The sequence below is a fragment of the Rhagoletis zephyria genome, unplaced genomic scaffold (genome assembly GCF_001687245.7).
Source record: "Rhagoletis zephyria isolate East Lansing unplaced genomic scaffold, Rhagoletis_zephyria_1.1 Rzeph_scaffold_01678, whole genome shotgun sequence".
In the NCBI taxonomy this organism is placed as follows: Eukaryota; Metazoa; Arthropoda; class Insecta; order Diptera; family Tephritidae; genus Rhagoletis; species Rhagoletis zephyria.
In genome coordinates this window covers 34,862-47,081 of record NW_016158762.1, presented here as the reverse complement: position 1 = coordinate 47,081, position 12,220 = coordinate 34,862, and positions in this window count along the sequence as shown.

Genomic DNA, 12,220 nt, shown 5'->3' with positions numbered 1-12,220 from the left:
AGAGCAAAATGTGAAAGAGAGCTGCAAATTTCTGCTGGAAAAATTTTTCCCAGCTAAAACTTGCAAGTAAGAAAATCAGCTGATCACAAACACATGTTTGTAAATAAACAAAAGAAAATATGGCCTTTTTGAGTTATTTATTGCAAATTTTATTATTAATGCTAGTATAGAACGAAAAAGTGAGTAAATTTAATAAGCACAACGTTTGTTGAGTTTATTTTTCGTTATTTTGCTATTAATCTCCAGTTTGTTTACTCTAGTGTGTGCTGACTATGGTTGCCGGATGACATTTTTGTTTGTACCATGATTTTCCTTTAAACGTACCAAACTAGATTTAAATGCAGCATGCTGAAATGTTTTTTTGCTGAAGTTTCCGGTTTTGGTAGGTTGATTGTTGAAATGAATTTTATAATTTTAAAGCTACATCTGTAGCTATATCTATTACATATCTTTTGGATCAATGATGGGTGTTTGGAGGAGATAATCTTGTTTTTGAATGAGTCACCATGTGATATCCCAAATAATTATGAAAAATTATTTATTCATTCCGATATAATTAATTAGTATTTAAAAAGTTTTTTCTTATCCAAAACTATTCAATTGTATAAAATGCGAAATCGGGGGAAAATGTACCAAGTAGAAAATAAATTGCCAAATTAATCACCAGTGGCAACTGTGCAAGTGATCAGCTGTTTCGAAGGTTGCAAGTTTTTGCAAATTTTACGTTCTCGTACTTCTGTTGAAATTTCGTCTCTTTGAGAACGAATGCTGCTAAATTCTCAGAACTTTTGCTGCTGGAGAATTTTGTCCTCTCAATACGAGTACACACCTATTATTTGGTTTCCTCACACAGGGAGTTATGGAAATACAGAGATACAATAAATGCCACGCATAATTCAATGCATTCTACTATCGCGCAGGCGAAAAAATTTCAGTTAGTACGATCAGGGTTGCCAACTATACTTAGCTATAAAGTGCCATATTGAGGATAAAACAGTGCCAAAATGTGCCAAATTTAAAAATAAAAGTGCCAAAAAAGCTGTAATTCTTTTTAGTTCTTCTCATTTAGCATTAAAATTACATTAGCAGCCCTGTGTTGCTGTGTTTCTTCTGAATACTGTTAAGGAGATGTGGATATGCTGCATAGTCGTGTGCCCTGGGATGTTAAAGGTAAACGGAAAATAATTGTCTATAATTAACATACCGAAGTGGTCAAAAGGTTAAGCCCAATTTCAGATGGCCTACTTAAGTAGAGATTGTTGATTAACTTTCACTATTCATTTTCAGATCACACATTTAATCTGAACTTAAATGGCCAATATTGGATATTTAAATATGAGATATGTAACCCTGAGTTTGTACCAAACAACTAAGATTGATTGACTTTCATCCTTTTGTTGTATATTCATGTTGGTACATCCCTACTCCCTCTCTCATAACGATTTGAAGTCAATACAACAACAATAAAAAAACCAACAGACAAAAATGTGAATTAAGGCAGATGTTACAGTTTTGCACTCACTCTCAGTTTTGCATTTGACAGTTATCTCTTACTTAGTTGGAAGTCTGATGACTTTTTCTGTATTGTAATTTATTGAAGAAGTGATCACCAGTAAATAATATAGTTATAGTAGTTAGTAAATAATATAGTTATTAGGAACCATAAATGTAAATAATAGATTTACTGCGGAAAGGCGGGACCGCACGAAAAGTGGCAAAAAATTGTGGAATTTGCTACTTCAAAATGTTAAGACTGAGAAAAAATATAGTCTAAAGTGTTCCCAAGGACAAAGGAAGTCTGTCAAAAAATATTACGGTACGATATCTTGTGAACTTAGCAGCTAGTAGCGATGGAGCCACTATTACAGAAGCGCTTAAGGTATTAAACTTTAACGCAAATCAATAGACAGCGAGGCGAAGATTTGCCAAATTGAGCGCAAAGGCATCATAAAGAAGAAAAAAGCAAATTTGAGCAAAATACATGTGCGAGTGTGGTAACATTTTGCCGGATCGCACGAAAACCGGACCGTTGCCAATTGGGATATCTTAGCCCATACAGAATGCAATAAAAAACACATTTTTAAGTTTTAATTGAAGGTTAATTGGTCTGACAAGACTAAATTAATCGCTTTCAATCAGATGGCCGGGCATGGTATTGGATCAAGGACCCAAATTAAGCCTAAGCGCATCATGTAATGCAAACTGTGAATCACAGTGGCCGGTCAATAATAGTTTGGGGTTGTATTTCAAAAATATTGTTGGTCCGTTAGTACGCATTATGCGTAAAGAACAGTGTCTGTTCATATTTCAACAAAATTTGCAAGATGTAGTCGAAAAATGAGAGTTTCTGCTGAAAAATCACCCAAAACATACTGCATATGTTCGCAAAGACTGGATGCAAAAGCAAAAATTTGCTATTTTGAAATGACCTCCACAATCCGCGGATATGAATCTCGTCGAAAATTTGCGAAATCAACTAAAAGCACAGCTTACTAAGTATGCAAGTCCGTCCAATGGAGTACATGAGCCATGAAAGCAAACCAAGGATATATGGGGGCTATACCTCCAGAATTTTTACAGAGATACAAATAAGGTATGCCAAATTGCATCCAGGAACTAACAAAAGCAAAAGTATATTGAACATTGTGTTAACAATTCTTGTTTTTCGTGAAAATTGTCAAAAAGTGATTAAAAATATATAAGTGCAAAACTATCACATATGCCTTTATTTACATTTTTGTCTGATGGTTTTATTATTGTTGTTGGATTCACTTCAAATCTTTATGAGAGAGGGAGTAGGGGTGTACCAATAAGAATATGCAACAAAATGTCGTTAGAACTTGGAAAGATAGCGGTGGCTGAAACAAAAAGTGTTACACCATGTTACAGTTTTGCTCGTCACTGTAGCTTTAAATTTTAACATTTTCGCAGCTGCCTATGTTTATCTTCATCTAAAGCAGGGATCACAAGATTTGCACATTTTAACAGTTACAGAGTGGTGTTGTTTGAAAGTTGTTATTGAGCTAAACTCATTATTTCTAGACAACACCACTCTGTGACTGCCAAAATGTACAAATCTCTACCAATGTACACATCGTGCGATCCCTGCTTAACAGCTTCTTTACAGCGTATTCACTACTGCTAGTGATAGCAGAGTAGAGCTGCAAAACTATCGAGTGTACTATCGATAGTATCGATAGTTTTATTTTTGGGAAAACATCGATTGTTTTCTGGCGATAGTCGATAGTTTCGATAGTGCCGGTGCATTGAAATTTTGTGATATTTACTTAAATAAGTGACGCTGTGAATTGAACTAAGGAAAATATTTAGAATTTCACGCCTAAGATGTAATATTTATATTTATATATGTGCAATATTTATATTTACATACGTGCATATATGTATATATATATTATACACATTTTGTTCGGAGTTGAAATTTCCCTACATATACAACACCATAGTATACGATACTATCGAAAATATCGATAGTATTTTTCGAACTATCGAAACTATTGAATGGCGTCACTATCGATAGTTTTTCAGCTCTATAGCAGGGCGTAATTTGCCAGCGCAACTATGTAGGATAGGCTCTAACGAAAATTACTAACAATTTGTACTAATTTACTTCGTTTTTAAAAAAAGCTTGTCGGCGAATTCAGCGTACATGCATAATTGGTTAAGTATATATATGTATGCATGCAGATATATAAATGCCGTTTTGCAATTCACGCGACAAACTTTTTTAAAAACGAAGTAAATTATTACAAATTGTTGGTAATTTTCATTTGAGTTTGAGCAACTCCTTTCACTAAATGGCTTATTTTATTTTATTCATTTTAGTGCAGTTTTGACAAAATTTTTTTGCTAAAAAATCTTTTGTTACACTACTTTATTTTATTTTGATTGTACATGTTAAATAAAAGCTTGTTTTTGAAAAATATTTTTTTTTTACATTATTTTTTATTTATTTTTTATTGCAGGTGAATAGCATGGAAAAACGAGGCATCTTATTTCGATGATGTACCATAGGGTTCGCAAGCTAAAAAGCTTAAAAATGCAACACAGAATAAACAAGAAGTGGAACCGATTCTCCAAGCTGTTAATAAGCTGGAAAATATTTCGAAGAACAATGCGCCGGACGAGTTCGATGTTTTTGGAAGCCATATGATCAACTGCAAAGTTTGCCATTGCAAGAGGCGATGTCGTCGCAGGCTTACATGAATAACTCTTCCAACCTCACGGCCAGAGAATCCAACAAGAAATACGTGTGAAGAAGACAAAAGGGCTGTTCAGGATCTTGTGCATATGCTTCTGCAATCGCATATTCGTTGCATTTGTAAATTCACAACAATACAAATTTAAAAAAAAACTTTTTAATGTACCACGCTTTTATAAATGGACTAAAATTAGAAAATAATATTGCTTAGTCCCATAGAACTTGTTTTGATAACTTTTGATTTTGAAATTTTAGCAAAAGACATTATAAACAATTTATGAGTTTGAAAACGAAAAACGTGGAGCGAATGCAATACAAAGCATTCGATTTAATTGACAATATTCAAACTACATACATAACATAGACCTAAAATTTCTACAGCGAAAGTACAAATTTGAATTCAATTTTAAGCGGTCGTTATTAATATACCCACATACATACATATATTACTCTTCAATTTCAAATCAGGCCTATTACATGCGCCCAAGGCATATTCAACAAGGTAGAAGTGACAATTCAGTCGAGCTCTCTCATACCTGACTGTAATGTCAAAAAATGTAAACAAAGAAATTAACCCTTTGTTATGCATTTACCATATTTGATAGAACTCAACATCTGTGAAATGAAAGTTTTTGTAAATATGAAAATATTTAAAATCTCATTAGAATCAGCTTCATTTATTTATTGAATTTTCGGTTTAATGTAAATATGGGATTGCATACTTACACAAAATTACACACTAAATGAAACACACTCATTTATAAAACCGTTTTGACAATTTTCTTGCTTTTACTATCCCAGTGTTTTTGAGCATTTATTTTTTTATTGAAATACTTAATTCTAAAGTATATTAGTCATTAAAAAATTTGATTCTTCTGAATTTACATCAGAACTTAACTTCAATAATTTAGCTATTAGATTTTTGCTATTCGAAATTTCCTTTCCATTAGATTTATTAAAAATTACTTTCAGTTTCTTTATGTCAACAACGAATACTGGTTTAGGTTTTATCAGACCACCATTTAAAATTTGGCCAATCCATGTATGTATATGAAAGGGAGATTTTCTTTTCATATTCGGTATGATAAATCCTGCACCTGGGACCAAACGCGTCCACTTAGAAATACTCGGCTGCGATGGGCAACAAATAAAGTCACGACCACACGTGAAGAGTCTCCTAATGAAACATCGCAGCAATTTGCCCACCGTTGCCGCTTCACTTGACAATTCGAATGTTTAAAATAACGCACAAGTTTGTTGTCCAGGCTCTTGACTAACACAACGCACCGCTCGCAATTCCTTTTCATTTTATTATGTATTTAAAATCAGTCGCACAGCTCACAATTGAAAATTTATATAAAAATAAAATTTTTGAATACTATAGGGTTAAGAGTTGACATTTCAGTCGCAGTTCAAAAGAGAGAAATGTCGAAATCACTTCTACCTTGTTTTGCCTTGCATGCGCCCCACGCTTTTCATTTTCAATCTCATAAATTGTTTATAATGACTTTTGCTAAAATTTCCAAATCAAAAGTTATCAAATCAAGTTCTATGGGACTGAGAAATATTATTTTCTAATTTTAGTCCATTTATAAAAGCGTGGTACATTAAAAAGTTTTTTTTTTAATTTATTTTATACTTTTTAGTCTTGTCTGTATAAAATTTTGCAATAGATACTAAAATAATTCAACTTGCAGTGAAAAGAGAACAGAAGACTATGCATGCAAAATGTTGCTTGCTCACATTTAGTATATGCCTACATATGTACATACATACATATTGCAGCAATTAATTTCATTTAAAGAAATGGCCTGTCGTCCATTTCCGCTGTAGCGTATGTAATGCATATTTTTAACTTCTTTTGGCGAGGCGACATCTATCTAGGGTTTTTCTAATTGTATGTCTTTGATATGATACCTACGACGAGGTTGATATCTAGACTAGGTTTGCCATAAATACCTTTGCTATATTTATAGTATAAAATGGTGGTCTGGACATACAACATTGCAAGTTGGTAAAAGCGTTGTAAATAAAATGCATACGGTTGCCAAGAAGAAATATTGAGGGTATTCTCGAAGTCTTGCACGATGCACGGATTGCACGAAATGCAAAAATACTATACCAAATTTCGAAGTGTACGAGAGCACCGCATTGCAAATTGGTAGCATGCATGGGTAGCAAGCAGCGAACTTATGGATCAAATACAATAACAAGAGACAGCAAAAAAAACGAAGTGAGCGAAATGAGAGGAATGAGAGAAATATGTAGCAACTCCAACAACAAAACAAATAGCACAGGGTCGCATTTATCTTGCTATGCTATTTTGCAAAATATATACTTGGGTTTCGACGCTGCATATTTTGCGGCGATAGGAAATGTTGTTTCCCATGTATTTTGTTGTTGTGAGTTTGCAAGTTATGCAATCCATGCAATCCGTGCTACGTGCAATGGCTTTGCACGATTTGGAGAATACCCCTATTATATTTCAACAGCAATTTCGCCCCACAATAGCGTGGAATTATACAATCTATGTCTATATAATCGTAGGGTAAAACGCCATATACTTAAATCAAAGTGAATCTTAAAAGTACCTGGTAATAGTTTTAAATACGTTTATTTTTATTTAAGTATCTGAAATCTACATACATACATACAGTAGCGCTCACGTACATATCACACTTTTTACAATATTCACAATGTTTTGCGTGATACATTTCTTTCGTCAATTATATATAAAAATATAGTAAATTATATATTATAAAACATGAATCAAAGTTTACAACTTTGTGTACAATTCAGGAAAATTGAACAAATTTCCAAAAAATTTTTAACTTTTTCCAACGGGTATTGTGGGCAACTCATGTTTATTTATTTATTCTTGTTGTATTCTTATTTATTAAGTGGGATCGGCGGTTCGAATCCTACTGAAAAAAGTCTGATGAGGAAATGTGGTGATTTCCGAAATAGCTATCACTTCTACCATTTTTTCAAATTATTGTTGCTTTTCCACATAATTCAAGTGTTTTGTAAGAAAAATATACAGTAGAGCTCATCTGCTTTTATTAAAATTGTGTTATATATTTAATTGTGCGACTGCTTTATCTATATTACGAGTTATTATTAAGCAGTATTGGTCTTGTCCCACCGTGAAGCTTAAAGTTGTTATATTTAATTACAGAAGCTGAGGTTGTGTTTCGTGTTTGTTACATAATGTTAGAAATTCATTGCAAATATTTACCACAATAGCATTGTCGTTTCCACGTAGTTAGATAAGAATAATTCAACAGAGAAGCATGTCCCACCCGTGACAGCTATGGCAGAGATAGGTTTACAGGGCTGATAAGCTTTATTTGTTTGTTGAGGTGGACACAGGGGAGGAGGGGGGATGCGCGGACTCGTCCATTATCTACATACCCTTGTGGTCAGCTGATTAAGTTAAGTTACCTTTTGACCAGTTTTGGTTTTATATTTTGTTAATCTAATGTTTGTAGCTTTTTTTTTTTAAAGTCTAGCACATTACCTAACCAGAACCACATAAATCTACATTTCAAACTTCTTACAGCAATTATAAAAATTCAACAAACTTTAACAATTACGCCCAAAAATTTTTAAACTTTTTTTCAGAATTTTTAGGTATGCAGTAGAGATGGGCACGGGCCTAAATTTTCAGGCCCGGCCCGGCACGAGTGCAAAATCAACTTTCAAAAACACGCACGAGCCCGCACGTTAAGAATTTTAGTGGGGCCCGGCCCGACCCGGCACGGCACGACGGGACACGTCCCAGCCCGGAAATAAAGAGCCAACTTTTATTGTATGTATACAAATACATATCTTTAATTTTGTGATTATGTATGTATATTTACTTAAGCGAATCAATTTTTTACATCAAGTATTTTTATAATACATTTTCTGGGTAGTAGAAAAAGTGGAAAGGTATTTTAAGTACAGATATTTAAACAAAACTACTAAGTATCCTATTTTTTTCTATTGGTTTCCAAATATTTATTTTTTTGCTTTTCTCTTATCAAAAGAGTTTTAAATATGTACTATTTTTTTTTTTTTTATAAAAAAGCTTATCTAAATTTGTAGTATTAGCAACGGGCTTTTTCGTGCTTATTCGTGCTTTTATGAAATTTTACTGAACGCAAATACACGCACGAGTTCGTGCTGACAGCAAATATTCCGGCCCGCACCCACGGTCCCGGCCCGTGCCCATCTCTAGTATGCAGTTTTGTAGTCCATTAAATTTAGGTGAAAGAAAGTGAACATTCCAAGACGCAAGGAAAACGCGTTCATTTTTAATAATTTTTTTGGCTGACGTTACTAAGTATTTTCTTCTATATAAAGGGCACCATCCTAAGATAAAACGTGAGTGAATTTAACCCCTACTTGGCATCTTATATTTTTTAATAACTAATCTTTATATACGGACCACACTAAAAGTTCCTTTTCATATAAAAATTCGTCCGTGTCCTACCCGTGACAAACGTTGTCCTACCCGTAACAGAGGAATTTCGGATTTTTTGAATAATAAGACAAGTGAAATAAATTCGCAGAGTTTCCGTAAAATATATCTGATCCAAGCAGCAGGTTCCTTTTTTGTCCCAGCCGTGACAGAAGAAATAAATCAGATAGTTTTCGTATAAAAGTAAGCTGGAATTTTTTTTCGTGTTTTGTAATAACTCATACAGAGCTGGGTAAATGCAATTACATTACAATTACAATTACATTCCTCAGTAATTGTAATTAGGATTCAATTCCTTTAGTTCACTGCAAAGGAATCGATTACTTTTTCAATTCCTTGAAGTAATTTCAAATGGAATTGTTTTTTTCTTTAATTCCATTACAAGGAATTTCATATTGTAATTGGAATAAATTACGTGCTAGTAATGTATTTTTTTTTCAATTCCTTTGAAAGGAATTGAAAATGAATTTTTTTTCCAATTCCTTTGAAAGGAATTGAAAATGTAATTGATTTTTTTTCCAATTCCATTCCTCAAAGTAATTTAAAAAGTAATCGAAAAATTTATAAAAAAAAATTTTTTACTGTTGAATTGCAATAGCTTTGTTAAATTTCCTGCTAGTATTTCATACAAAAAATTATTGCACTTTCACTTAACCCTTGCAAACTTGTTTATTTATCCATCGATTTTCATCGGTAGTAGTGTTTTAACCCGCAAAAAAAGCAGAGTTTGGCTAGTTTATACTAATATATATTTTGAAAGGCGTTTTTTTCTGTTCGCAAAGCTCGAGAAAGGCCGTACCGATTTTTTTGAAATTTCGGAATCTACTGCAGACTTTCCAAGGATGGTTATAGCTAAAAAAAGTTTCGATATAGAAAGGGGGCGTGGCACCTCCCATACAAACCGAATTTTTCAAACTGCATATATTTGTGGTAGAGGACTAGAACTGGGTATGGTGATATCTATATACATATATAAGACCAATTCCATACTCATGGAGAAAAATTTGCATGGTTGGAGAATGGCGTGTGGCACCTCCCATATAAACCGAACTTTTCATATTGCATATTTCTGGAAGTGTTCATGGTAGACTGTAAGCCTTTTTAAAACTCTTTAGTTAGACACCCACATGCCAACATTGCATTTACTTTATCAATTTAACTGAGTTACAATTTCCAAATAGGTGGCAGCCCCCTCAAAAATATTTCCAACAGTTATCTTTCTCAAACCTTTTTAATTTGATACCCATATTGTAATATTTTATTTATTTTATCAATGTAATTTAGTTAAATTTTCAAACAGATGGCAACCCTCCTCAAACATATTTTCGGCAGTAAGCCTTCTTAAAACTCTTTAGTTTGACACCCACATGGCAATATTTCATTTTTTTTAACAATTTGACTGAGTTTAAATTTTCAAATAGGAGGCCACCCTCGTCAAAAATACTTCCAGCAGTTATCTTTCTTAAACCTCTTTAACTTAATACCCATATTGTAATAATTCATTGATTTTAAATTAATTAAATTTTAAAATAGGTGGCAACCCACCAAATTTTTGCGATATCATTGGTTCTGGTATTATACCGAATAATAAAAAAAATATTATTCAAATCGGTTCAGCCGTTCTCGGGTTTTGATGACCGTGACATACGAACACAACATTTTTATATATATATAGATATACATAGAAGATGGCCAATGTGTGCTTTCGATTTTAATCTTTGACCACAACAAAAATTCCACATTGTATATTCGTGAATGAACTTTCAGTTTCTCGATTACTTTTACAATTCCTTTGAGTAATTGGAAAAACTAAAGTACTCTTGCAATTTTAGGTAATGGAATTGAAAAAAAATCAATTACATTTTCAATTCCTTTCAAAGGAATTGGAAAAAAAAAATTACATTACTAGCACGTAATTTATTCCAATTACAATATGAAATTCCTTGTAATGGAATTAAAGAAAAACCCAATTACATTTGAAATTACTTCAAGGAATTGAAAAAGTAATCGATTCCTTTGCTGTGGACTGAAGGAATTGATTCCTAATTACAATTCCTTGTAATCTGTAATTGGGAGTAATTTAATTCCTAAAGGAATCATTACGACCCAGCTCTGAACTCATATAATAGTCAATTAGGTGTAGCTTTATCAAAATGTAGAATTGTTGAGTACTTTACACTTAAAATTAAGCAAGAAAAAAAATGTTTCTGTACAATTGTCCAACCCGTGACGGTGGGATCGCCCTTTTGTTAATTTTTGTGAACTTCATTTAAGCTTTGAAACTTTTACTTAGGTGGTTTCTTTTATAGGTCGAACTATAGTTTTAATTAAAAATTAAAATTATTAAGAATTAATAAATAAACATGAGTTGCACACAATACCATTTGAAATATCGGTGCTATTATTTAATATGAATTATATCAAATTTTTGTTTCTTTTATTTTTTACAACAATCGTTGTATAATAGTGTCAAAATACAAAGCATCAGTCTCTTTTATTTCTAAACCTCAGTTGCAGTACAATTCAATTCGTAGCATTTTAAAGGAAATCTTTCATCCTTTTCACTAATTTTAATGGGAAACAAAAAGGATGTAATATGCTATTGTGACAAAAGGCGACGTGACAAAGTGTTAAACAATACCTTTTTTAAAATTCTTTTTGAATTGAAATGCATTTTATAAGAGTGTTGAAAGATCTCGCTTTTACATTGATGTTTTTGTTTTTTTTTTTCTTTTGATGTTGATTCTAAAAAACCACAATTTAAGCTTTGCAAATAAACAAACTTTGTATCAAAATCTTTAATTATTAATATATATATATGAAAGTTTCGAGTGCAAATATTAAGAAGTGCTCAGGCGTACGAACTAATTCTGGGCTGGGTAGTATATGAATATGAATTTATGAAATTTTTGTTTCTTGTGTCCTTAACATTAATAAAAAGCACGATTATATCGTTGAAAAAATACAAATAACACTTTTGTATTTGACTATTTTTTCTAACTTGATATTTTTATACAGCAAAACTGCCAGGTCTCGTATTTCCGAAAATTTCTGCAGCAGTGAGATGAAAGGGTAGAGGTGTGGAACCAGCAGCAGTAGGTTTCCTGACACATTCAGCTTGGAATTGAGAATTAAGGCATCTTCAAACGCATATGAACGATATCCTAGGTACACCAACGAGTCATGGGTGTATCAAGAAGTGTTTGCCATCCAAGAGGCAGCATGGAATGTTGCTCAGAGACTAAGAGAGAACAAACGAACCGATCCGATTACTTGAGCATGTTTGTTAATCAATTGTTCGGTTAATCACCCTGCAAAAAATCGGTAACCGCTTTTAGCGGTAACGTGTTCTAGAAGGCATAGCATTATAATTTTTATACCCGAGCGCACTTGTGCACAAGGGTATTATAACTTTGTTCACATAACGGTTGTTTGTAACAGGCAAAACGAATCGAGATAGATATAGACAAATGTATACATAAATGATCAGAATGAAAAGAGAAATCGATTAAGCGGTGACTGTCTGTCCGTCCGTC